Source organism: Hylobates moloch, unplaced genomic scaffold, assembly GCF_009828535.3.
Source record: "Hylobates moloch isolate HMO894 unplaced genomic scaffold, HMol_V3 SCAFFOLD_6, whole genome shotgun sequence".
Lineage (NCBI taxonomy): Eukaryota > Metazoa > Chordata > Mammalia > Primates > Hylobatidae > Hylobates > Hylobates moloch.
Window position 1 is genome coordinate 124,881,874 of NW_026652281.1, and position 25,587 is coordinate 124,907,460.

General features: G+C 36.7%; 1 protein-coding gene across 6 annotated transcripts in view; it reads right to left on the minus strand.

Annotated features, from left to right (window-relative positions):
- JAKMIP2 (janus kinase and microtubule interacting protein 2) overlaps positions 1-25,114 on the minus strand; it is a 189,822-nt gene extending 164,708 nt beyond the window's left edge. For all 6 annotated transcript variants that reach the window (XR_009213846.1, XR_004248846.2, XR_009213845.1 and 3 more), the window contains exon 1: positions 24,797-25,114. The gene's annotated coding sequence lies outside the window, so the exon portion shown is untranslated. The remainder of the gene's footprint in view (positions 1-24,796) is intronic.
- Positions 25,115-25,587: the final 473 nt, after the last annotated feature.

A 25,587-nucleotide genomic window follows, 5' to 3' on the forward strand; every position in this document is an offset into this window, starting at 1 on the left:
ATCATGACTAGCTAAAAGAGTTTTATGCAATGAAATCGCCACTAGAACATACATAAACATATCATATATGCATGCAAAACTAAGTCAGAAAACAGCAAATAAAAAGTCCCAAGAATGTAATTTATTAAACTATGTATAGTGCAAGTGCATTGTTTAGGGTGCACTGTCTAGTGCCTCTACCACTGACCCATACACTAAGGGACATTAGTCCCTCTATTACTGGAAAGTGTCTGCTCTTACTCTTAGAAATCTCTCTTGTGACCTTCTTTTATTTTTGATGATAAAGACTTTAAGAGGTGAAAAGAGAGGCAACAAATTTTAAGGGTTATGTCTTATCTTTTGATCCTATTTCCATAGCTGGGTAAATTGTTTCCAGAAAATAATTAAGAGGAAGAGTAAAAATACATGCCCATACCAGGAGATGTTCTTATCAGTGTCATCTAATAATGAAAACAAAAGAAAATAAACAGAGGAAGGTAGAAGTTGGAAAACAGAGAAGAAAAAAAAGGAGGGAAGAAAAAGAGAAAGGAGAAAGGGAGCAGAGAGACAGAAAAAAGAAAAAAGAAAATGACCTGAATGTCTAAAAAATGAGATGGCATATCAATTTGACTAATTATTATTTTTTAAAGATAGTTTTGTGGACCATGCAGTCACATGAAGAAATGTTTACGTGAACTCTGATCTAGAGCATTCATGCACAAATTTGAGTATCTACTCTTCAGGCACTGTTCCAGGCTTCAGGGATATGAAAATGAACAAAGAGAGTGCTAGTGGTGGACAGGAAACAAACCAATCACTAAATAAAATATCAATCAACGATATGGTGAGGTGTGAAGTACCTGGTGGTCCTCTAGATGGAGGGGAGAGCCTCTCTTTTTTTTTTTTTTTTTTTTGTGTGTTTGCAGTGGCGTGATTTCTGCTCACTGCTAGCTCCGCCCCCCGGGGTTCACGCCATTCTCCTGCCTCAGCCTCCGGAGTAGCTGGGACTACAGGCGCCCGCCACCTCGCCCGGCTAATTTTTTTTTGTATTTTTTAGTAGAGACGGGGTTTCACCGTGTTAGCCAGGATGGTCTCGATCTCCTGACCTTGTGATCCGCCCGCCTCGGCCTCCCAAAGTGCTGGGATTACAGGCGTGAGCCACCGCGCCCGGCCGAAAGCCTCTTAAAACAGGCCACTTAAGCTGCAATTTGAATGACAGGAAGCCGCTAACCTAATAAGGTAAGGAGAAGTGCAAGTCAAGAAAAATGTGTCTGATTAACAGCAAGAGGAAGACACGAGGAACAGATCAGGAGAGAAGTCTGCAAAGTCAATTAGTAGGATTTGGTAATTTTGACAATGTTTAAAAGGGTCATCGTGTTCTCTGTGAGGAGAATTTACCACACAGGCAGTCCCACTGGTGGGTTACTGAGGTAGTTCAGGCAGGGGAAGATGGCAGCCCTACATGGAAAGGTGGCAATAGAGATGGAAAAGTAAACAGATTTAGGGAATGTTTTGAGGTAAAAGCAACAGGATTGTTAACAGATTGAATGAGAGTTATAAAGGAAAGAAAGAAATCAAGGACAGCTTTTCAAATTGGCTTTAAAACCTAATGCCATTTACTAAGATGGAGAGAAAGAAGGACACGTTTGTACTGGGGTGGAGCATGCATATGAGTAAAGAAGTCTACTTTGCCCCTGTGAAGATCGAAAGACTTGTAAACACATTAGTGGAAATGTTAAGTCAACAACTGAGTGTGAGCCTGGACTTCTGAGGGGAAGTCAGGACTGCAGACTGGTGTTATCCTAGAGATGCAGATGCATGAGATTACCTGGGGAGAACGTAGCTAGAAAACAAGGAAGTCAAGCACTGAGCCTTGGTAAACCCAAATGTTTAGAGATGGAAAGTAGAAGAGGGACAAAAGAAGAGGCAGTCAGTGAAAAAAAAAAAACACCATTCAGTGTGTAGTTATCAAAACCATGAAGGGAAAGCCGTTAATAAGAGAAGTGTGGTCAACAGTCTTATCTGAGAGGTCAACGTAAGAAAAAGAAAGAGAAAAAATGACTTTAGAATTAAGCGTCAAGGGACATAGTTTGTTAAGGATTTGACAGATGCAGTATCATTAGAATGATGACAGGGCCGGGCGCGGTGGCTCACGCTTGTAATCCCAGCACTTTGGGAGGCCGAGGCGGGCGGATCACGAGGTCAGGAGATCGAGACCACGGTGAAACCCCGTCTCTACTAAAAATACAAAAAAATTAGCCGGGCGTGGTGGCGGGCGCCTGTAGTCCCAGCTACTCGGAGAGGCTGAGGCAGGAGAATGGCGTGAACCCGGGAGGCGGAGCTTGCAGTGAGCTGAGATTGCGCCACTGCACTCCAGCCCGGGCGACAGAGCGAGACTCCGTCTCAAAAAAAAAAAAAAAAAAGAATGATGACAATGGAAGCCCAACTAGGGCAGCTGTGGATAAAGTTCGCGGTGAGTAGGTGTAGACACCTTTGAGAGAAGACTTTTTCAACACACACTGCTGTAAAGGGTAGAATATAAATTGAATAATGATTGAAAGGGATGTTAAGGTCAAATAATTTCTTTTAAGATGTGAGGTATGACAGCCTATTTATATGCTGATGTGAGTGATACAGTTGAGAGGAAGAAATGGATGATTCCGGAGAATGAGCAAATAATTGCAGGAGGAAAGACCTTGAGAGGTGAGAGGGGTGGGATCCAGAGCCCCCGGGTTTCTCGCTGGTCTGGAAAGGCACAGGGACACTCTCCCATTGGGAAAAGTATGAGGTTCCTATATCAAGACACATTAATTCTATGACCTCATATTTGTATTAGATAGACTGGGAAGAAAAACAAGTAACTAAAAACACGTTAAATAAAGACACAGGATGAATCTTCTTTCTTCAGTATCTCTTAGTGTCTGCTTTTATACTAAATAGAGTTTTTTTAAAGTAATGGATTCTCAAAAATGCTTCTAAATCAAGGTGTTCCCAGCAGTTGTACAAGAAAAGCACTGAAAATATACAAAACACCTGAGCTATTATATTTTGACAATGTAGTTCTTCTGATGGTAATCCAGCTCCTGTATTAATTCTTCGTATAGTTAATTAATATCTACGTAGTCTTCCTATGTGCCAAAATTGTTATAAGAATTTTATAAATAATGTATTTAATACTGAAAAAATATTGATTATGTAGGGAGCATCACTGTTTCCATTTTACACATGCGGAGTCTGGGGCACAGAGAGGTTAAGTATCTTAAGTCCACAGCCATACAGCAAGTCAGTTACCTGAGCTTCAAACCCAGGCACTCCAATGGCAGACTCCTTGCCCTTAACCTCTCCACTGTGTTTTGGATTTATTATCTAACTTTATCTTACGACAAACTTACAAGAAAATGTAATTATTCTATATTTAACAGCTGAGAAAAGTGGCACTTAGAAAAGTTAGGTGACTTTCTCAAGGTCATGCTAAGTGGCTGGGCAAATATTCAAATCTGGATCTTTCCGTAAGTAGGTATTATTGGCACTTAACACTAGACTAAGTGTCAGAAGCAGAGAGTAAAAATGTTACATGTTTCATCACTCAGAAATGCTAAGTAAATATGACAAATGGTATAAAAATGGACCTTTTAGTCATGGGAAAGAAAATAGTTAAATTATAATGATAATAAAAGTAATTAAACATTTAATGATATTATAAGCATGGATTTATAAGACACTGGTAGTTATTAAGCTCAAGAATTTTACAATCTGAATAAGTTTTATTACATTTGAAAGGCACTTTTAAAACATGGGATAAAAATACATATATCTTGTGAATATTTCCAAAAATAACTCATGTTCATTGGGAAAAAATAGGCTTTACAGACAAGTGAAAAAAGAAAGGAAGGAAAGGAGGGAAGGTGAGAATAAAGAAGAAAACTATATTTAGGAAGGATTTGAGGGTTTGTTGGATGTAATTCTTGACACACATATGCACACATGCACAGATAAATATATTTGTATACAAACAGGATCATACTAGTATATTTTTAGTTACCTTCTTTTCTAACTAAAAGCATATTGAGAGCATTTTCTATAGCAATAAACATGATTCAAACCCTTATTTTTTTATAGTTACATTATATACTAGTGTTAGATTGTACTCTTATTCATGTAATTTTCTCCTATTGTTTAATGATTGAGCTGTGTATTAGCTTGCCAGGGCTACCATAACAAAATACCATCGACCAGGTGGCTTAAGCGACATAAATTTATCTTCTCACAGTTCTGGGGGCTTGAAGTGCAAGTCAAAGTGTTGGAAGGTTTAGATTCCCCTGATGTCTTTCTCCTTACCTTTCAGACAGCAGCTACCTTCTTGCTGTGTCCTCAAATGGCCTTTTCTTTGTGGTGCACTATCTGGGTGTCCCTTTCTCTTGTTATAAGGACACATGTCATATTGGATTAGGACTCAACCCTTACGACCTAATTTAACCTTAATTAGCTCCCTAAAGGGCCTATCTCCAAATGCAGTCACATTGAGGATTAGGGCTTCAACATATGAATTTAGGGGTAAAGGGACATAATTTAGTCCATAACAGGTTGTTTCCCAATTTCTGTTGGTATAAATCATTTGACGATAAATTATAAAGTGATTTTTATCCATTTCCCATGGATATAATCCTAACAGTGTGATGTGATTGCTATGTCAAACGGTGTGTCATTTTAAGGCTTTTGATATGAATTGACAAGTTCATATCAAAAATCTTCTGGAAAGTTTTTTCCCTTTAAACTTCTGCCAGAAGAGTTTGAGAATGAAAACACAACCATTCTAAGGAACAATATACATGTGGTGTAGAATTCTGTAACCCGGAACGAAATCTTTGGTCAAACCATCACCTCTTGAGCGCCTATGACAAAGTGGGAATAGCCTGAGACTACTCCAGTTCCAAACACCAGACCACAGGCAGCCAGTTTGTTCAGTCCTGAGTTCCATATGAATTTTGGGGGAGTAGAGGAGAAATTGATAAGGAAGGCGAAGAGTTAGAATAGCCTAGATAGATGAGTTCAGACTGTTCAGACAGTCTTTGTTTTCTATATTCTAAATTATTCCCTTTCAGTTCTTCACATGACATTAATGGAAAGATAAAACTCCCAGTTCATCCCATTGACAAAGAGAAACACAGACAGAAGACAGGGAACGTTCTGGTTCATTTGAGGGCAGCTATAGGCTGTCTTTTTCTTCTGGCTATGCTCACACTGTTGAAGGAGAGCCTTTTCCTACTCAGCATTCTTTTCATAAATAACTCTGATCTGCTGTCTCTTGTTGGGGTCAGATTACTACAGGCTTTTGAATATCCTAGATGCACTGCAGGAAATTAAATATGGAATCATTGCTTCTTCTTCTTTGCATTTTGTCTCTGGAGTCTGGTACTTCCACAATTGGGTAAATATTTTAATTTAGAGGTGGAGAGGAATCTGAAACTGAAATATAGAGAAGGTAGGTTCTTTCACCCAGGTAATGGAGAGGGCTTAATAATAGTTCCTGGGGAAGAGAAGTAGTTTAATGAATTAGGCACTTTGAGCTTTAATGTAGTTTTATCTTCGGGAAGATACCAAGAGAAGAATGAAAACTTGGCATGAACAGGGAAGGCCATTTAAAAGCAAATTATCAAGAATTGGTTATATTTAATATTTGCTACCACAAAATTTTACCTCAATTATGTTAAACCAAGCAAGAATAGAGAAAGGTAGAAAATTAAATAACGTTGTAAATGAGCTGCCACATTAAAGTCACCTAAGTATCACCTAGCCAGACACCATGGAGGAATGGAAAATACTTAGAGACCAAGAGACAGATAGCTCTGCGAGTAACCAGCTGCATAGCTTCAGGAACATACACAATCTCTCTGTTTCATTCTCCTCTCATGACATATGAAGGTGTTAATACCAACTTAACAGAGTAATTGTCAGGCTTAAATGAGAGAATACACAAAACACCTAGCGTAGTACATGGCACAAGAATTTGTTCCTCAAACAGAGGTGCCCTTGCACTTCTGGGAGCAGAAGGAGGATTGCAGATTTTTCAAGGGCCTTTCAATCTTGATGTGGAATCTCGATGTTCCAATGAGAACACGTGGAACAAGGAGAACAATTATGCACTGAACAGTACCATAGTGACCGCAAGTATGACAGGAATTCAGACAAGGGAGGTCTGAATATGCTGGGCTACTCTGCCAGTGAAAGATTCTTCTAAATGTTGGGTCATAGATACTGGGGTTCCAGGAAAAGCAACATTAAAGAAGCAAATTGTGGAAAGAGGATATTGAAAATGGGCGGGGTGGGAGTGGGATGCTGGAGCAAAGACACAAAAAATGGTAGGGATATTGAGTTAAGTAAAACAGATTTAAAAAGCTTTTCAAGTGATCCAGAATTTATAGAAAGAGCAATTCGGCTAGGGGCAGTGGCTCACGCCCCTGTAATCCCAGCACTTTGGGAGGCCAAGGCAAGAGGATCACAAGGTCAAGAGATCAAGACCATCCTAGCCAACATGGTGAAACCCCGTCTCTACTAAAAATACAACAATTAGCTGGGCATGGTGGCACACACCTGTAGTCTCAGCTATTCAGGAGGCTGAAGCAGGAGAATTGCTTGAACCCGGGAGGCAGAGGTTGCAGTGAGCCAAGATCGTGCCACTGCACTCCAGCCTGGTGACAGAGCAAAACTCTGTCTGAAAAGGAAAGAAAGAAAAGAAAAGAAAAGAAAGAGAAGAAGAAGGAAAGAAAGAAAGAAGGAAAGAAAGAAAAGAGTAATTCATGCTCATAATAGATACATTAAAAAAAAATTGGAATGACCAAGAAGGATTACAACATGAGCATGTACTGAATAAATATTAATAGATGAAAATAATCGTTTATCACAATTCATTTTGGAAATAAGAAAAAGATCTGGGAATGTAAACCAATTGGTCACACGTTCCGAAAAAGAAATGACCCCAGTATTAATTTGTATAATGATTAGTAGATAGGACATGAAGAAAGCTCTTTTTTCCAACTGATGGTGATGATGTAATTACTTTGGTCCACTTGACGTGATACCGTGGCTTTCCCTTCAGTATCATTACAGTTTTAATCACGGCAAGACAGCCCTGCTGGTCTTCACTGGGTTTGTCTAAATCCTAGGGTTTTCATTTCCTGCATATCTTCATAGTGAATTCCTTTAATTCACTCACATTAAAATAAAAAAGACCAAGGGAACAAAGGAATCACTCGCTTTAAAGGTGGAAAAAATATGAGGCTGCTTTCTCCTACTAATATCCATCAGGGACTTCCTAATGTTCAGGTGAAGACAATTTCTTAAAGTTCTTTTTGGGTTGTTCCTTTTCATATTAACCAAGTAGTATGTGTTCATTGGCAAAATCTTGGGAAATGCAAGTAACAAAAAGAAAAAAAATTCACCTGAAATTCTACCACCTGAACACTTTTTATACTTTTATATTTCCTTCAGGTTTTTTTTTTCTATGCACATACAAATTTTAATAGACATAGTGTTTTCAAATCTACATTTTCATTCAATATATTCTAAGCATCTTTGTAGTTCATTGCCATTTTTTAATCTGTGATAATTTTTTAAACATTTATAACATGTCCAACCTGTGATGCTCTCTTTATATCTTCATTATATTCCAACCAGTCAAGGCAATTTTATGCAGTTTTATTCTTTGTAGCTAGATATTAAAAACTTAGAGGTTAAATGACTATGCATTTTTGAGGCATCTGCTATTCCCTCACCCAACCTTGGGTTATGATCTACTCCTTAGGGTTGTGTTTCCCCCCATTTTTCTCCTCCTCCCTCTCGGCCTCACTTCCCTCAAAGAGACACTGTAGGCTAATGGGAGAATAAGGGAAGTCCATAAATAATTGTAATCACTACCACTGGAAATAAAAAGACTTTGGATTCAGAAGAGGATTTCTTCAATCAGCTTGCAAACATGCCTACATATCTGAAGGCAAAGGAATTAACAGACTTTTCTGTAGAATTTTTTTTACTTGTTTTCTTCCCTTTTGAAAGGAGGAAAAAAATAAGTGATGTCTTTTATCTCTCTCTTTTAACAATTAACAAAACAAAAATCAAGAATGGACAGGATGCATGCTCATGCCATACAATCAGCTGGTAGCTGAACAAATATTAAACTCTGATTTCTGATTCCCAAATTTGTGCCTTTCCACTGTGTCATATTGCTTTACTCTAAACAAATCAGAGCTGGGATAAGTGAACTTGGTACCAAAATAACAACTGTGGGAAAAGAACACTTGTCAAGTCAAGGGATTCTCTGTTTATGAGATATTCTTCTGACTCCATATACAACAGCAGTACATGCCCTGAGAGATGGGAGAGAAGGAAAAAGATAATCTTTTATTTTTTCATTTGATTTTTCCTTCTAAGGAGAGCTATATTCATACTTTGATTAAAATATCACACATATGGATAAGCTGGCTTCCAACATGGCCTCTAAAAAGGGAAAGCTAGACATTGGCTTCCTGAATGTGCAAGTGCAAATATTTTGCAGAGCAGAGAATGCTCTTACCTTGGGGGTCCACTTAACACAGATTCATAATGCTGAGTGGAAAGTGGCCATAATATAAACTGATAAAAGCCCTTAAATAAACCAGAAACCTCTCAATGAGATCTGTCAATCAATCCTTCACTTTCTGCTTGCACATTGGCCTTAAGGATGCAGTATGTGGGCTGCAGCAGAGAAAAAAGTAGTCAATTCCTTTATGCATTGGACTGAAGAGTTAGCCTGGCAGCATACCACATTATATGCACTGTTTGATGTATAGCTTGAATTTAATGACCTATTGGCTAAACCAAATGGCAACATTGTGCATGCACATGCGGGTGTGCACACACACACATACACACAGGGTGAAAGAGAAAAAATGACAAAAAGGTGATATTGCCTTATTACCTTGAGAAGCATTTACTATGACAAAAAACTGACAGAAAATGTGATGGACAGTCACAGAGTCATAAACACACTGGCTTATAGCTGGAAGAGTCCTTGTAGGTAATCCATCTCAACACTTCCTTTTCACTTAAAGAAAAATAAAGAGTTTAAGGGATTTGCAATAGTTGTAAAGATTTCTGCCTCAGTGGCATTTGACTACACACCAAGAGAGAGTTTACAGATTATTTAATACCAAGGTTGGAGTACTGATAATCATAGCTCAAAGAAGAAAAATCCAAAGTGAAGGCAGGCAAATCAGAATCAATACTCTCATTAAGTACTCAGTGACCTTTTTCCCTCCAGGTTTATATTTTTCTCACTTTCTGGGTTGATTTTTATGTATTAAATACAGAAAAAATAATAATGAAAGAGTCCCTTGACTGTAACTGAAATCAATGTATCTAATGTGTTTTCCAGTATTTATCATGCATATGCCCTCATTAGATTCACACGCAAGAAACGGTTCGAATTGGAAAAAAGTCTTTAAAAAGCCATTCATAATTTTCCTTGTAGGATTTAATAGTCATTTCTTACTTCAGTCTTATACTCTGTTTTCTAATAGTTCCTAAGTGATGAAGTTTCAAGCATGCTGAAATTGAGCACAGCAAACCATTCACTCTGCAAAGTGATCTATTCGTGTTGTTTTGTTTGCTTTACTTTAAAAATCCATTTTTTGCATTACTCCCTGAATCATGGCCATTCATGGCTTGATTCCATGTAACTAACATTCTTTTCTAACTTTAAGGCAAGACAGATTATAAAACCCCTACACACACACACACACACACACACCACTTTCAGGTTTGTAAACTCAATTTTCATGAATTTACTGTTTTTCTTCATTCATGTGCCTTGATTGATGTTCTTAAGTTTTCTTGTAGAGATTTTTACGTATTTGATACTCAATTTGTAAATGTTCTTATGTTCTGATAAAGGCCTCTGGGTCTCTCAGCAAAATTTTAGTGCCTCAAGGCTTACAGCTTACTGTGCTTTTAGGATTGAGTTTTATTCATCTTTGTAGGTTCCCTACTCACTGCTTACTCCCCCACACATACACCTAACTTAGAAGAACCCATCATAGGTGTTAGAATTATTTTTAAACTTAATTCTTCATTGTATTACAATCAAAACCACAAATTTCACGAATACCTGTTTGCATTCAGCTTAAAATATATTTTTCAGTTCTGTTTCTATTCAAAATGTTCAAATATGTCTCTGGTTCCTAATTGAACAGGTTTATTAGGTGACATCATTTTAAAAAACAGATACTCTTTGGTAGTAATTTACATAAAAATAAGTCATGACAGTTATTTTAACATTCATCATGGGTTTGGTCAGACAGTATTAAAATATACTATCTAATGGACAGCATTACAATGTGTAATAAACAGCATCAGGAAGTGGGCACTATAAAATAATTCACACTCTGCTTTTACTTCCCCAATAAAGAACAAATATGATTTCACTTAAATAAGACTTTATATCTTTATGGCAAATGTTTAAGTACTAAAATTTTGTTTGAGGCCTGGTCCTTTTGTGGCTGAATGGGAGACACATACTGTCACAATGTTTGTAATGTTTTATTGTTAACTTTTTTGTTTGTAGACTTGTCTTCCTACATAAGCCTTTTGAGAATAGGATCCTAATCTTTATCCCATACACCTAGCATGAAAACAAGCATGAAGAAGCCATTTGGCTAACCATTTATTAGCTGGTTGAATTTGGGCATGTTCCTTAACATTTCTCTGTCTTAGTTTCCTCAAATACAGAACTTAAAAGGGGAGTACAATAGCTCCTGCCTCAAGGATATCACGGTTGTCAAATGATCAGAACTCCGCCTGGCACACAGCAGGTGCTCATTCAGTACTCCTCCTTTGTACAACTCAGGGAGGTGCCACTCACACAGTCCTCCCTGGAGTTGTGCCCCTCTGGAACCCACCCTCAAAGTGTGAGATGTCATAATCATCCTCATCATCATCATGATTATTAGGCCCAAGAAGAGAAAGATTTCATTTCATCTAAACTACGGAGAGGGTGGCAAAAGTGTAAGCAGGTCCTTCATGATGAGGATGACTGTGCCTACCTCCTAAAGGGAAAAAGCTCAGAATTCTGCAGAATGTGTATGGATTTTTGTCCTGTCATGTAATAATCCTGGTTAGAGTTTTTCAATAAAAATGGATTATGGCTGAGCCACATAGTATTAAACTTGGATTTTTGTCTTATTACCATGTATTCTAATAATTACTATGAACTAAACCCACTATAGACTAATGAAAATAGGATGCTGAATATCCCAGTGAGAATTGAAATTTTTAGTTTTTAAAGAAATCAGGTACACAGAATGTCAATTGCATTAATTATATCATTGGGTTTCAAACTATTTTGAGACTAGATCTTTTTTTTTTTTTTCCAAAATATTAGGACACCAATGGGTATTCTGTGTAGAGTGCCTGGATCCTATCCTCCTTACCTTTTCCTTCTGTCTAGGGCTCACCAGAAACATTGTGTTTGTCTCTGTAAACCAGGTGGAACCGATGACCCAGGTGGAGCAAAACTGAATAGTCAAATATTTGGGTTTGTAGATGATTTAAACATTTTGATATCAACATCTTTCCTTAAAAATATTTACCACATTTTATGAAAGAAGTAAAATGCATTTTAGTAAATCTGGAAATCAGAGAACTCAAAGAAAAATTTCTCATAAACTTACCACCTAGAACGAATTCCTTTTAATATTTTCATTTGCACTATTTTGGCCCTTTAAAACATATGTATATATATTTGTGCAATTTTCTTTTCACAGAATTGGGATTAAATTCTATCTTTTGATTTTTGACTTTTTTTAAACTTAGACAAATCTTGCATGTTTTTTCTATATCACTAAACATTTTTCTACAACATACTGTTTAAAGGGCTTCATTGTTTTGCACAGTTGGGATAGGTCACAATTAACATCATATATATGTGATCCATATATCTGTATATTTGGCTATCCACAGTGACTCCACAGGACTTCTGAAAAATAAAAGTTTTGCTCCACCTGGGTCAGAGGTTCTAAATGGGTTTAGATAGACAAACACAATTTCTGGTGAGCCACAGCAAAAAGGAAAAGAAAGGACAATAGGATCCAGGCTCTCTACACAAAATACCCATTGGGTGTAGAGACAGACAACCAAATCAAAATTTCAGTCTCTCATCCAAACCTATTCTTGTTATAATTCCTGCTATTTACTGTAAACAAAAAATTTAAACAAAAAAGACGAGTTGTGTGAATTCACACCATGTAAATGATAAGACCACAGAAACTATATTGTTCATAGTATTAAATTCTGAAATATGTACTGCTCAGTCTATGATGCAGTTGGGGATTTATCCAGAGGTGAAATTCCTATGAAACTGCTCTCTGGATCTAGAGGAAAAGAAAATGTTTATAGTTTAAAGAACTGTCAAAAATGCAGAACAAAATTTTTGTCTTTCTAATTTATTGCTTGAAAAAAGTAGGAAGGAAAACTGGATAATTTTCTTTTTAAAATATATTTAATGCCCATGTAAATTTTTGTTTTAAAAACTGAATCCTGGATTATACTGTAGAAATACGCAGAACTCACACAAAATCTCTTAATGGTTATTTAAACACAAAATCTCTGAATGGTTTATTTTAGGACTTGGATTCATTCTCCCCTTATTTTGTTTTTTTCACTGAGGAAAGTGTGTTTATGTGGGCTTTGTTCTTGAATGTAGATTTAAGCAGAGCGTTGCTGTCCTTTTTAGCAAGAATTGGGTCTTGATGAATATGTAACAATAATAATAACATTCAAACATATTTGCCTTTTTCTTCATTTACTTTAATTTTCAGAATCACAATCAAGTTTTCATTAAAAGAGGAAAGTAGTTTAGCTTATTTGTTAAAAGCAACTTTGCAGTCAGACAGAATTAAGGTCAGAATCTGGTTCCATCAGTCATTAGTTGGATGATCTAGAGTAAGTATTAAGTTGCTTGACCTCAATGTGCCTTAGTTTAATTATGAATAAAATAAGAATAGAATCACTTTTTTCAAAGTGTGATGGTGGTATAAGGTATGCAACAAATTTAGTGCAATGCTAGTATCTAGTAAGAGTAGTAAAGCAAAATAAAAACCAACACAAAACAAAAACTAGCATTAATGTCAAATATGTTTTGAAAGAAACCCTTAAAAACCAAACACCGCATGTTCTCACTCATAGGTGGGAACTGGACAATGAGAACTCGTGGACACAGGAAGGGGAACATCACACTCCGGGGACTGTTGTGGGGTGGGGGGAGGGGGGAGGGACAGCATTAGGAGATATACCTAATGCTAAATGACGAGTTAATGGGTGCAGCAAACCAACATGGCACATGGATACATATGTAACAAACCTCCACATTGTGCACATGTACCCTAAAACCTAAAGTATAATAATAAATAAAAAAAAGATACACCCCCCCCCAAAAAAGAAACCCTTAGACATATTCTAACCTGGATTTAGTCCAAAAAGTAAACTGACACATCTCAATAGTTCCTATTTACTAATATAAACATTATTATATTTGATTCATCAAATGAAAGATGCATGTTGAGAAGAAAGGAAGGATTAAATACTGATTCAAAGCATTCTCATCACCGTATGCATTCATAGTTTAGGCCCATTAGTTACAAGCCACAGTGATCAGTTCACACAAATAAAGACTTGGACAGGGAAGTGTAGTGCTACTTATGTTTCTCCTGTAATTGTTACATGCATTAACATTCCATTTATATTTGGCCCTTTATCCTTTTAAAAACAAAAGTTCCTTTTGGACAGGGACCAGGGCTAACAATTGGAAGCCTATAAATATTTTCTATTTTGAGGGTCTTCAGTGAAGCTTTTGTGGTATTGCTGCTGCTGCAGGAACTATCTACTCATATTCCTCCCCCTACCACCAAAAAGAAAAAGCTCTTGGTTTATTTTGCTGTTTCCACATACAGGAACCATAGATTTGCTGGCACAGATTACATGTGAATGGAAAGATCTGATGAGGATAGTTAAATGACCTAGGATATACATATTAATATATAATATATAATATATCTGCCCTATCTTTATTCTTGTGAGAATGTAAAGTATTAAAAGTTTTTTTATAACTTGAAAAATAAAGTATTAAACACATGTAAATTCTGAAAAAAATGCCTTAGTCTACTAATTATGAAAGACATAAATAATTGCTGGGACATAAGGGGAAACATTTGAAGCTGCAAATTGTACTGTTGAAATGTCATTGGGATTGCCCACAAACCAGATCTAAAGCATTAAATTTCATACAGATAATTCATTTTTAGCGAATGTTTGTCTGCAGTATTATTTCCTATATTCATGACTTTCAGCTTCTATATGAATGAAAACTTAATGTGTACCTGAAGAACAATAAATATCAACTGTGAGGGGGTGGTGGGGGGCAGCCTAGGGATTTGAAGTAGCACAATATCCATCCAGAATAACCACAGTTCAACTCCAGATGCCATGAAGAAAGGTGGCCCTGGTGTTGCCAGATTTTCTTTTTTTTTTTTTCTAAGAGGAGGAGATATTTTAATATCTCCTGAAATGTCAAAATTATAAAATTTGGACAAAAGTGTGTTTTAAAAAATATTGTGTTAGGAGCATATATTGCTTTGTACTAACATTTTACTCATGTTTACAAACACTTTTCTTGAGCTGGGTCCAGTCCACAAGGCTCCAGTTGTAACCACTGTGCTACATAATCAGACAGACTTTATTTCCATCTCAGTTCAAAAAATCACTAATTGAATGGCTTTGGGTATGAAATTTAACCCATCAAAGCTTCATCTTTATTGGCAAAATGGGAAGAAAAATGCCTACTTCACCAGCCTGCTGTGAGAACTGCAAAAACAGGCATGGATGAAAATACTCAGCATACTAGATGCATAATAGGTGCTCAAAGAATTTAGGTCTTTTTCTCATTTTCTGGATAACTTTAAAAAGGAAGTTGTTCTGTTTTGTTCCTTTCATACTTGCTATATTCAGAGCATATCAGATATCCTTGTTTTAAGGAAGGTCAGCACTAACCTATTAACTACTGGAATAAATAGTTTTACTTGAATTATAAAGAAAATTCTAAACTACAGGTCTCTCCACATCTTCTAAAGAGTAAAGATGAGTCAGCACTGACTCTGAAAAAATTTTCAAATTTACCCAGGGGGAAGTGCATCTTTGGCAAAAGTCTGTCTGGAACGAAATGCTTTTCCACTGCTTCATCAGCTACTCTCTGTTATAAGGATCCTTTCATTGGTCAAGCAGCACTTAAGCACCACAAGAATATGGTTAGTGATGGCATCACGTGAACTGAGAACTAACCGATTCTGCTTAGATTACAGTTGACTACACAGCCAAAGATCAATGTTTCAAAGCAAGAGGATTATACAAAATAAATGTAGACAGTTCATGTTTTCAAACTATATATATGTTAGTGAAAGTTCAGCAAGCAAATGACCAGTGACTGGCTAGAAATACTGATCTTGCCTCTTTACTATGTTTCAGGGGCCTTGACTAAACCGTGTAGGCTTGATTTCAAAAACTGTATGTAGGATAAAAGGAGAAAAATATAAAGTCACATACAGTAGTTAAAAGAGATTAAACAGTATATATGTAGTCCAATCTGCCCACATAAGAGTGTTAGTATGAATCAGGCATGTTTAAGTGTGCATTTGAATACTGGACTCTTTAAACCTGCAGAGAGCAAAAACCCAAAGGTCACACTCAGATGCAACAATCGATTTCCCTTGTCGTAGGCTAATATTTTCCTTTCTCTCATTTCAGAGTGTGGTATTGCACCCTGTAGGTCAAAAATGTGGACAATCTGGCTAAGAAGAGAGCAAGACAGGTAAAGCATTCTTTCTATGTGAAATTGATTGGGGGAAGGCATTCCTTGCCACTTCATTTTTTAAAAAGCTGAGAGTTATTTTTCATTATTGCTAAGTGTTTTAAGCATCTGGCTCAAAATACTCTGTATTCTAAATTTTATAGATGATTTTATTTAATGAAGTGCTTTAAAAGGAAGTCAAAATTCAAATGTTTTCCATAATATAGCTAAAAATAATATATTCTCTAAAATACAAAACCCGTTTTATAGTTAATTAACTACAACTTAAATTACTCCTTAAAAGACTACAGGAGACAGAGACTGAGCCAGTGGTCAAAATAATTCCTTCCTTTGGGTTTAGGAAACTAGAACTGAGAAGATGATGGAGAAACCCCTGTAATTCCAGAGTACCCATTTTCATAACCTGAATTACCTAGCAAATCCATTAGAAAGCAAGTTGAGGGCCTATAATATCTTCAAAACATCTAAGTCCTTCTCTCTCTGTTGCCAATATCAATTAGCAGAATTAGCAGCTTGTGAATTCTCACGTGAATTCTCAGCATGGATTTTTTAATATAAATTCTCCAAATTGGTTCTCATCATATAAAAATTTGTTGACTGTTTTGCTCTTCATTTAATGGCTTATTGGTATAATGAGACAATAGCCTAGATTTTACAGAATGGTACTTATTTAAAATATTGTCGAGTTGTTTACATGAGTATTCTTGCACTTAAAAGACCTAATAATTTCATTTGGAAAATAGGTTCAAATTAGGTATGCTTGACCTATGAGTAGGTTAAGGGCCTTAAATATACATCAGTGATGACTACAGTAAGAGCTCAGTTTATTTTTGGAATGTATCTCTCTCCATAAAGTGCTACATAAGAAAGAGCCAGGTAAGAAATGCAGGTAAAAAACAATTGCCTGGTTTTTACTGTGGTTATAAGCATTTTTCAGGGGAACATTTCCAGTTTGGAAAAGAAGGCATGATGAAAATATCACCCTCTTCTCCTAAGCACATGCTCAGAGGCTTTTTTAGAGTCATAATAATCTCAGCAAAATTCTCTTCCTGAAAATAATATCGAGTGGTTTTCTGGCCACATAGTGTCAGCTAAAATTTGTCAGATTTAGTTTTCCATGCATATTCTAACAGAAACTGGACTCCAGAAATTCAAGAATTGCAGTAAGTGCCATGATCTTGATTTAGATGCCAAACAAAGAAAGGCGACAAAGGCTTTTTCCTCATACTTAAGTTACAGCGTATCAGCAGGTTAGACACCCATAGAAATTGCTGTCCTCAGTGGTTCAAAGGCATGTCCGTGTGTCTGTCAAGCTAACCCTCTTGTTCAAGTCGCTCTTTTTATATTTGATTTCAAAACTCTCATGAAAGCAGGATGGTGCCTTAATTTATCTTTGGAGTGGGATGCATTTCTGATTCAACTTAATTTTTGAATGGAGATATGATGGAATGATTTGTTTATGATTAGTGAATTTGGTAGAGTAGATTTCTAAAATAGCACAATAGCTGTGAGTGTGTATCATATAATTTGCTGCTTATAATAATTAAATTACTAATTTATTTTAATAAATTACAGTGAATTAAAAGGTATTCGTTAATGATGTTACTATTTCTGACTTGCAATTCAATTTTTAAAAGAAAATAAAAAGATCCACATAATCTTTCTTACTTATATCATAGCATGTAGTGAGCAGTCTTTAATGATGGATTGTTAAGTGTTGTGATATATACCTTTAAGAATCTGATTTTGCCTTATCAAAATCGTAACAATATCCTCAGGATGTGAATGCAATTCATTTTGTTTTTACAGTCAAATTAAAAGAATGAGAATCACAGTCAAAAGAGCTACTAGTTGAAATCTCTTCTACAATCTTAGGCCAGGAGCCCTTTAGGGGACCCTCATTCTTTCATTCATTCAGCCACTCAGTCAGTCTTTATTGAGTATGCATGTTGTACCAAGGCATTCATTGCAATTGGTGAACAACACAGTTTCATTTTCTGCCCTCATGGAGCTTACATTCTAGTGAAGGGCAGGGAAAGCAAATAAATAGCTCTGTAATTACAACTTTTGATACGTATTATGAAGGAAACACACAGGTTGCGGAGAGTAAAAGGGTATATACACCTAGGGAATTTTCTCAAAGGTATTATGTTTAAAGCTCAGACTTAAAGTTTAAGAAGAGGTAACCATTCATATTTAAAAAAGGGGAAGAGTCAGATGACGGGTTTTATTTGAAAACTATGATATACATGAATTCATTATGAAATAATGAATATAGTGAAAAAATAGCAAAACTACATCTTGGTGATATGGTTTGGCTGTGTCCCCACCCAAATCTCATCCTGAATTGTAGTTCCCATAATCCCCACATGTCGTGGGAGGGACCCAGAGGGAGGTAATTGGACCTTGGGGGTGGCTTTCCCCATTCTATTCTCGTGATAGTGAGTAAGTTCTCACGAGAGCTGATGGTTTTATAAGGGGCTTCCCCCTTCACTCAGCTCTCATTCTTCTCCCTCCTGCCACCATGTGAAGAAGGACATGCTTGCTTTCTCTTCTGCCGTGATTGTAAGTTTCCTGAGGCCTCCCCAGCACTGCAGAACTGTAAGTCAATTAAACCTCTTTCCTTTATACATTACCCGGTCTTGGGTATGTCCTTATAGTAGTGTGAGAATGGACTAATATACTTGGTTTATTCTGAGAAGTCATTTAAATATCTTCCCATAATGGATTTGAGTTGCTTAACCAAGGTTAAAACTACAGGACAGGCCGGGCATGGAAGCTCACGCCTGTAATCCCAGCACTTTGGGAGGCCCAGGCAGGCAGATCACTTGAGGTCAGTTTAAGACCAGCCTGGCCAACATGGTAAAACCCCATCTCTACTAAAAATATAAAAATTTGCCAGGCATGGTGGTGAGCACCTGTAGTTCCAGCTACTCAGGAGACTAAGGCACAAGAATCACTTGAATCCGGGAGGGGGAGGTTGCAGTGAGCCAAGACCATGCCACCGCATTCCAGCCTGGGCAACAGAGTGAGACCCTATCTCAAAAATCATAATAATAATAAATTAAAAAATAAAACTACAGGACATACCACTACAACACTGGGGAACACTAACATGAATCTGAAACAGATGTGTTTTTGTTTTTGTTTTCTAATTGTTGCTGATGTATGCACCTGGTGAAAACCCTAGTGACTCAAACAGGGATTTCACTGCCTTGGATTCAGACCTCATTCATTATCAGCAGACAAGGAATGACCAAGGTTAATTTAAGACCCATTGTAAGATGCAGTGGCAGGTCAGGGTAATAGAGTTCATATTTCCTGAATATAATGCCTGACTCATGGCTGCTTTAAATCAAGCAGGATCTATCTGTATCATAAGAAGTATTTAAAAGTAAAGTGTGAAGACTCCCAAGTGGGGGAAAAAACAGCTTGAATCATCAAGAAAAATGCACACGGAAATTTAAAATTCAGTAGAGACACATTTGTTGACATGGATAGATGGCCACTATACATAAAGCAAAAGCAATATAAAACAATGCATTCAGTATGGTCCATTTATGAAACTGTGTGTCTGCATGTGTTTCTATGTGCATATACAAAAAGATCTAAAAGGAAATATTCCAAAACGCTAACAGTAATGATTTCTTGATGGTAGGCTTGTGAGTGGTTCTCATCTTCCTTTTACACATTTCTGTATTATCATTTTTCCATAATGAGGATGTGTTATTTTTAAATATAAAAAAACTTTAAGCAACAAAATTTACTTGTAGTAATGAATAATGATTTAAAGAATAATTTTTTTAGTGTGACAGGTCTCATTTTTACTGCAAGCTAATTAATTATAAGGGACACTTTTTCCAAATGTAGAATATAGTTCAGATGCCATGATTTGCTATTTGGCCAGGGCTGAATTACCCAATACTTATACCAGCATGTGCCTAGGGCATTAATAAAGAAAAAGAGACACCAGAAAATTAGAATATTTGAAAAACAAATAAATATTTTTGATATTTTAGAAAAATGTAGGAGCATTACAAATCTGCAAGTTGTGCACATGTACCCTAAAACTTAAAGTATAATAATAATAAAATTAAAAAAAAAGAAAATATCAGAAAGTCGTTGAACTGATGTACACTTATTTTATGACAATATCATTTTTACTTTTAAGAATGTGTAGGTGGATAAATATTTAGGACATATAGGTAGGAGGTGGCGTAACTTTTTTCAACATTCAGGACCTACAGGAATTTTAATCAGATCCTAAACTCAGAAAAAAATGGTCACCTCCCAACCTCTATGTCATTAAAAATAAAAACAATATTTATCTATAAAATAAGTGCATATCAGTCCAACAAAGTTCCGATTTTCACCCAAATGCTTCTATGTTTTTCTGATATATCAAGAAGCCTAGATTTTCTCTAAAATGCTTTTTTTGTGTGTGTGAGCCTTTTTTTGTTTTGTTTTGCTTTGTTTTTGTTTTTTGTTTGTTTTTTTGCCTGATACCCAAAGCACATAGTTAGTGTATTTAGCAATTAAATATGGCCAAAGAACAAATTTTGATACCTGAAATATTCAAATAAAATGAGCCACACAACACAGATTAGTAAATTGAATTAAAATTATCTTACCAATTAAAATTCAAATTGGTAAGATAATTTGCTACCTTTCTACTATCGTAGTTTGTGCTCATGAGACTAGGGATCCAGCCTGTTACACCATTTACCATACACAAATTTGGACAAGTCTAACCTCCCTGAATCTGTTTCCACTTATTTTAAATAATTATTATGACACTAGCTTTGCTGATATGATATAATTGAAATGATAGACTATAAATTGAAATTGATAGAATATAAAATGACAAAGAATGGAAAAATGACAGAATCATAAAAACTTGTATTAATGTAAGGTGAAGTGATGGTACTAATTACAACTATATTGTTTTCAACATTAACTGTTTAATGGATGTATATCTTATATACTCCAAGGAAATTCTTTCTTGCTAGCATATGCAAATGCTGCTAGTCATATAAAAGGTCTACAAGGCCGGGCGCGGTGGCTCACGCTTGTAATCCCAGCACTTTGGGAGGCCGAGGCGGGCGGATCACGAGGTCAGGAGATCGAGACCACGGTGAAACCCCGTCTCTACTAAAAATACAAAAAATTAGCCGGGCGTGGTGGCGGGCACCTGTAGTCCCAGCTACTCGGAGAGGCTGAGGCAGGAGAATGGCGTGAACCCGGGAGGCGGAGCTTGCAGTGAGCCGAGATTCGCCACTGCACTCCAGCCTGGGCGACAGAGCGAGACTCCGTCTCAAAAAAAAAAAAAAAAAAAGGTCTACAAATAGTTGTTAGTCAATTGATTAATTTATCCTGTTTGAAAGCACATTTTCTCTTGATAGAATAATAGTGGAATGTGTAAACAGAGGGAATTGTAACACACTTCACAGAGTAACAACCAAGTATAAACCTAATTTATTTCTTTCAGTAAAAGACCATCATTGCGTTATTTATGTTAAAACTTCCACAATAAGCTCCAACCATGAGAAACAAAGCACTGACTTTTTATGAACCAAAAAGAAATGTAGAAAACTGTTTCACTCTCCAAATATGGCCTAAGTCATCCTGAAGCGGACTTGTAGCAGGCACATAAAATCAAAATATGTTCTGATGTCACTTGAAATGAGAAACATCCTATTACAAAGTGAGAAATTAATTAGTGTGTGTCTTAATTAAAACAAGTTTTACTAAAGACTTACATACCAATCAAAAGATTTAACTTTAATATTCTAACATGAATGACATTTTTAAGATAGTGTTTGAGTGGAAGATTAGTTTGTTAAACAGCACATTTAAGCATTAATTTGTATGTACCTTTCATATAATTTGTTTTTTTTTTTTTAAAAAACTTGATGGCTCTTGAATTACTTTTTATAAAGACCCCATTAAATAAAACATTACATTTTTCAAAGTTAACTATACAATATGAAATAATTTTAATACAGTTATTTGACATCATACTCCATAAAGCTGCTGAGAAAGAAGGGCTCTTATGAACAGGTAAATGTTCAGTTTCCTGAATTCTGGCAGGATTACACGTAAATTTCTCTAGGAAGATGATCAGCTGATTTCTTTACAAATACCTAGATCCTGTAATTTAGAAGCCAACTACAAAATGGAGTCTTACTGTTATAACCTAGAAGTGCCTGATCTTAAACAACTAATGTACTCTCTTAAATAAATGACTCATTCTAGAAAAAGCAAGAGAAGTTCTTGAGAAGGAAATCTAGTCCATCCTAGACAAACGCATATCTAGGTCATACTTTTGGAAGTTTTGATGAGAGAAGAGTACATTGCTTTATCTGATTAGCCAGTTGACTACTCACACTTACTATGAGGAACTTCTACATTTTTATATTTCTAATCTTCATAATTCCTCATAAAGTTGAAGCCCATTGACATTTGAGGTTCCAAAAAATAGCAATAAGCAATGTCCTATGCTTATGCCCCATGCTCAGCTTATCTGAAACAAATGTTGTCATATTTCATTTTTCTCTTCTCTAAATGAAATGATCGTAGCTTTTAAAAATCTTTCCTCAGAGAGTTCAACTTCTAGTGCTTGAAACACACTTCACTTTTCTATGGCCCCTTAGCAAAGGCCATATAATTGTTTTAAACAGTGGGGTCAAAAGCTAGACCTGTATTTCTATCAGAGTAATAGCTGACACATAGCTGAAACAGGCTATTTACAAGGAGTTTTAAGCACATGGCCTAAGGGATTTGCCTCTGTTCAAACTGTACCAACTTTGCATATAAAACCACCTCCAAACGAAAACTCAACAAAAAAAGAAACAAAAACAAAGCCCCAGGATATCTGCTCTCATTGCATGAAATGGGGTCAACTAGTACAAATCTTAATTTTTTAAGTGTACTATAGGCATATCTAGCATTTTAATTTTTGGAAGTCAAGTGTTATCACTAAAAGATTCAGGATGCAATGTGTTATACAATGTGTTATAACATACAAACCCAGTACCTCTTTCCTTGCCCTACTTCATATAGTTGTTAAAATGAGGCACAAAGTAGCATGAGTTTACAAAGCTATGGATCTATAATATATAACATGCTATGAGCACATGCACAATTGAGTCACCAAGGGCCCTTCTCATGTATAAACCAAATAGAACAATTATTCTCAGCGAAATTAAACTATAAACCTGATTCAAATACAAGTGAAAATTATAAATGTGGGGGGAGTATGTAGAATCAGATGCAAGACTAAAGCCCCAAACAATTGTTATTTTACATTGTAAAAAATGTCTGTACTGACAATGATATTGTTAGAGAAGAGACTAATGGATAAAACTATAATAGCCCATGTGGTAAATGTAATATTACTAATACACTTTACCTACATAATTTTTTCTGGCTTTAATTCAATGAAATCCATTATCCTGGGTGGGAATGGAATCTCCTTATCTCAGGCATCTTTAGTCTCCTGAACTGCCTTAAAGCCTTGACATAATAAAAGGTCAAGCAGATCCCAGTAAGCATTTGTAAATTACAATAGCCCCCCATTTCAGCTACAAGCCACACATTCTCCTGCTGGCTTTGCTCACTCTCTGGTTTCATTTCATTGTATAAGCAGACTAATTTGGAAACGCTGGGCTAGGGTGCTTGGGAATACCTAGATTCTCAAAACAATCCTACTTTCCTACTTAATTATTTACAGTAGGAGACCCTTAATACAACATTTGAGAGAACTGTAAAATGGTTCCTGGATACTGAAGGAATGAACAGCAGATAGCAGCACTATTAAATAAAATGAATGCATTTCACCTTCCAGCTTAGCTGTGCTTCCTGGGACAGAAGGCACAAACATGAAAAGGTTGGGGTGGCATTTCAAGAAAACTGATTTGCTTCAACATTGATTTGGTAAGATGCTAGACACAAAATAATACCACAAGCCGCCTCCCATTCCCATCATTGTAAATTCGGAGTCCTCAATATCATCCCCCACAAACCCAATTAAAAATAAAGAGGCAGGCTACGAATTTGCATCTAGTTCTATGACACAGATCAAATGATAGGCATCTGTTCCAATTGGTCACAATGAAACTAAGAGACAATAACCACAGTAAATTTCACATTAATCCAAAAAAAGCCAATGAATAATAATATAAACCAGAAGCATAGTTTCAAAAACATGCAATTACTTCCAGGCATGCAAGGACATATGTAATCCATAAAAATGGTTGCAAAGCACAACCTACACATAAATATGCTTCATAAATGCAATATAAATGCTAAGTAACGTGTATATATGATATGTATATCCATAAGATATACATGTGTAAGTTCACAATCAAATCTACGTATAAAATAAAACTGGGTCTTGCAAATGATTTCTCAACAAGAGTACATTAGAATATAAAATAAAATGTCAAAATCTGGGGCCACTTTTTCTAAGCAATCAATAAAATAAGCAAAAACACCTTATAATGAGTCTGGTAAGCTTATGAGACACCAAATGTATTTCTGAAGAAGGCCCAACCCTGTATGTGAGAGCTGCAAATGAAATGATTCCTTTCAATAACACCCTTTTCTTGTTGTTAGCTCTTTTTCCAACCCCTGATGCTGTTGCTAAGCTTAGGAAAAAAGGCACCAAGTGGCTCAGTCTGCATTCTGAGCCAGTTAGAGATAAAATCAGAACACCATTTTTTTTTTTTTTTTAAACACAAGCGGTTGTCTTCTCACTTCTCTCTTCCTGGCAAGCTTCCTCTCCCTCCATCCCCATCTCTGTCTCCACATCTCCCCCTTCTAGTCTGAGGCACAGGAGTCATTGTTCAAGTTCAGGCCAGAAATGTATACACAGGTCAAATAATAACACTCTAAACCAAGAAGGGAGCCCTACTGTTTCCTACTCACCATGCTGAGACCCGGAGAAGCTGTTTAAAGGAGGGAGAGATGCAAACTGAATCCATTTTCCTTGTGACCGAGTCGGATGCAGTCTCCGAACCCAACATCAGCAGCGGCTGCCGGTTTTTTTTTCCCCTCTGTCTCTGGTTGGCGATGGTGCGAATAGGAACCACCCTTCAGCCCCACTAGAGTATCAGCAATAGAGGCGGCGGCGGCGGCGGCGGCGGCAGCAGCAGCAGCATCACCAGTTGGGCCTCCTCCCTCTCAGAGGATGGGGTGAGCTCGGAAGCAGCCAGGAACTTGCAGCAGACACCTCCTCTGGCTCCTCCTCTCTCTCTCCCCCTCCCCCCAGTGCCCCACCCCTGCTGCGGTAGAGGCTGCTGGCCCGGCAGCTGCTGGTTGCCATGGCAATGACCAATGATAAGCGACCAAGCTAAGGGGGAGGGGAGATAGGCGAAGCAAGCTGCAGGGTCTGGAGGGGAGTGAATTTGTGCTGCCCTCTGGGATGCTCTTGATCTCTCCTACCCTGGATTCCAGGTCTTTTAAAAAATGGGGCAAGGGGGGCTAGGCACGGGGAGAGAATAATTAAAATTTAATTGAAATCTAGATAGAAACATACCTAACAGCTTAGCTATTTTTTGCATTTTCTGTGGTTTTCCTATAAAATGTATGAAATTTATTACCAGAAAAATAACAACAAATGTGGAGAAAATTATGTCACATAACAGCAGATTATTATTACTTCCAAAAGTGTTCGTCCTTTATAGCATCTTTTACTCAATACCAGGCAACAAGGTTGT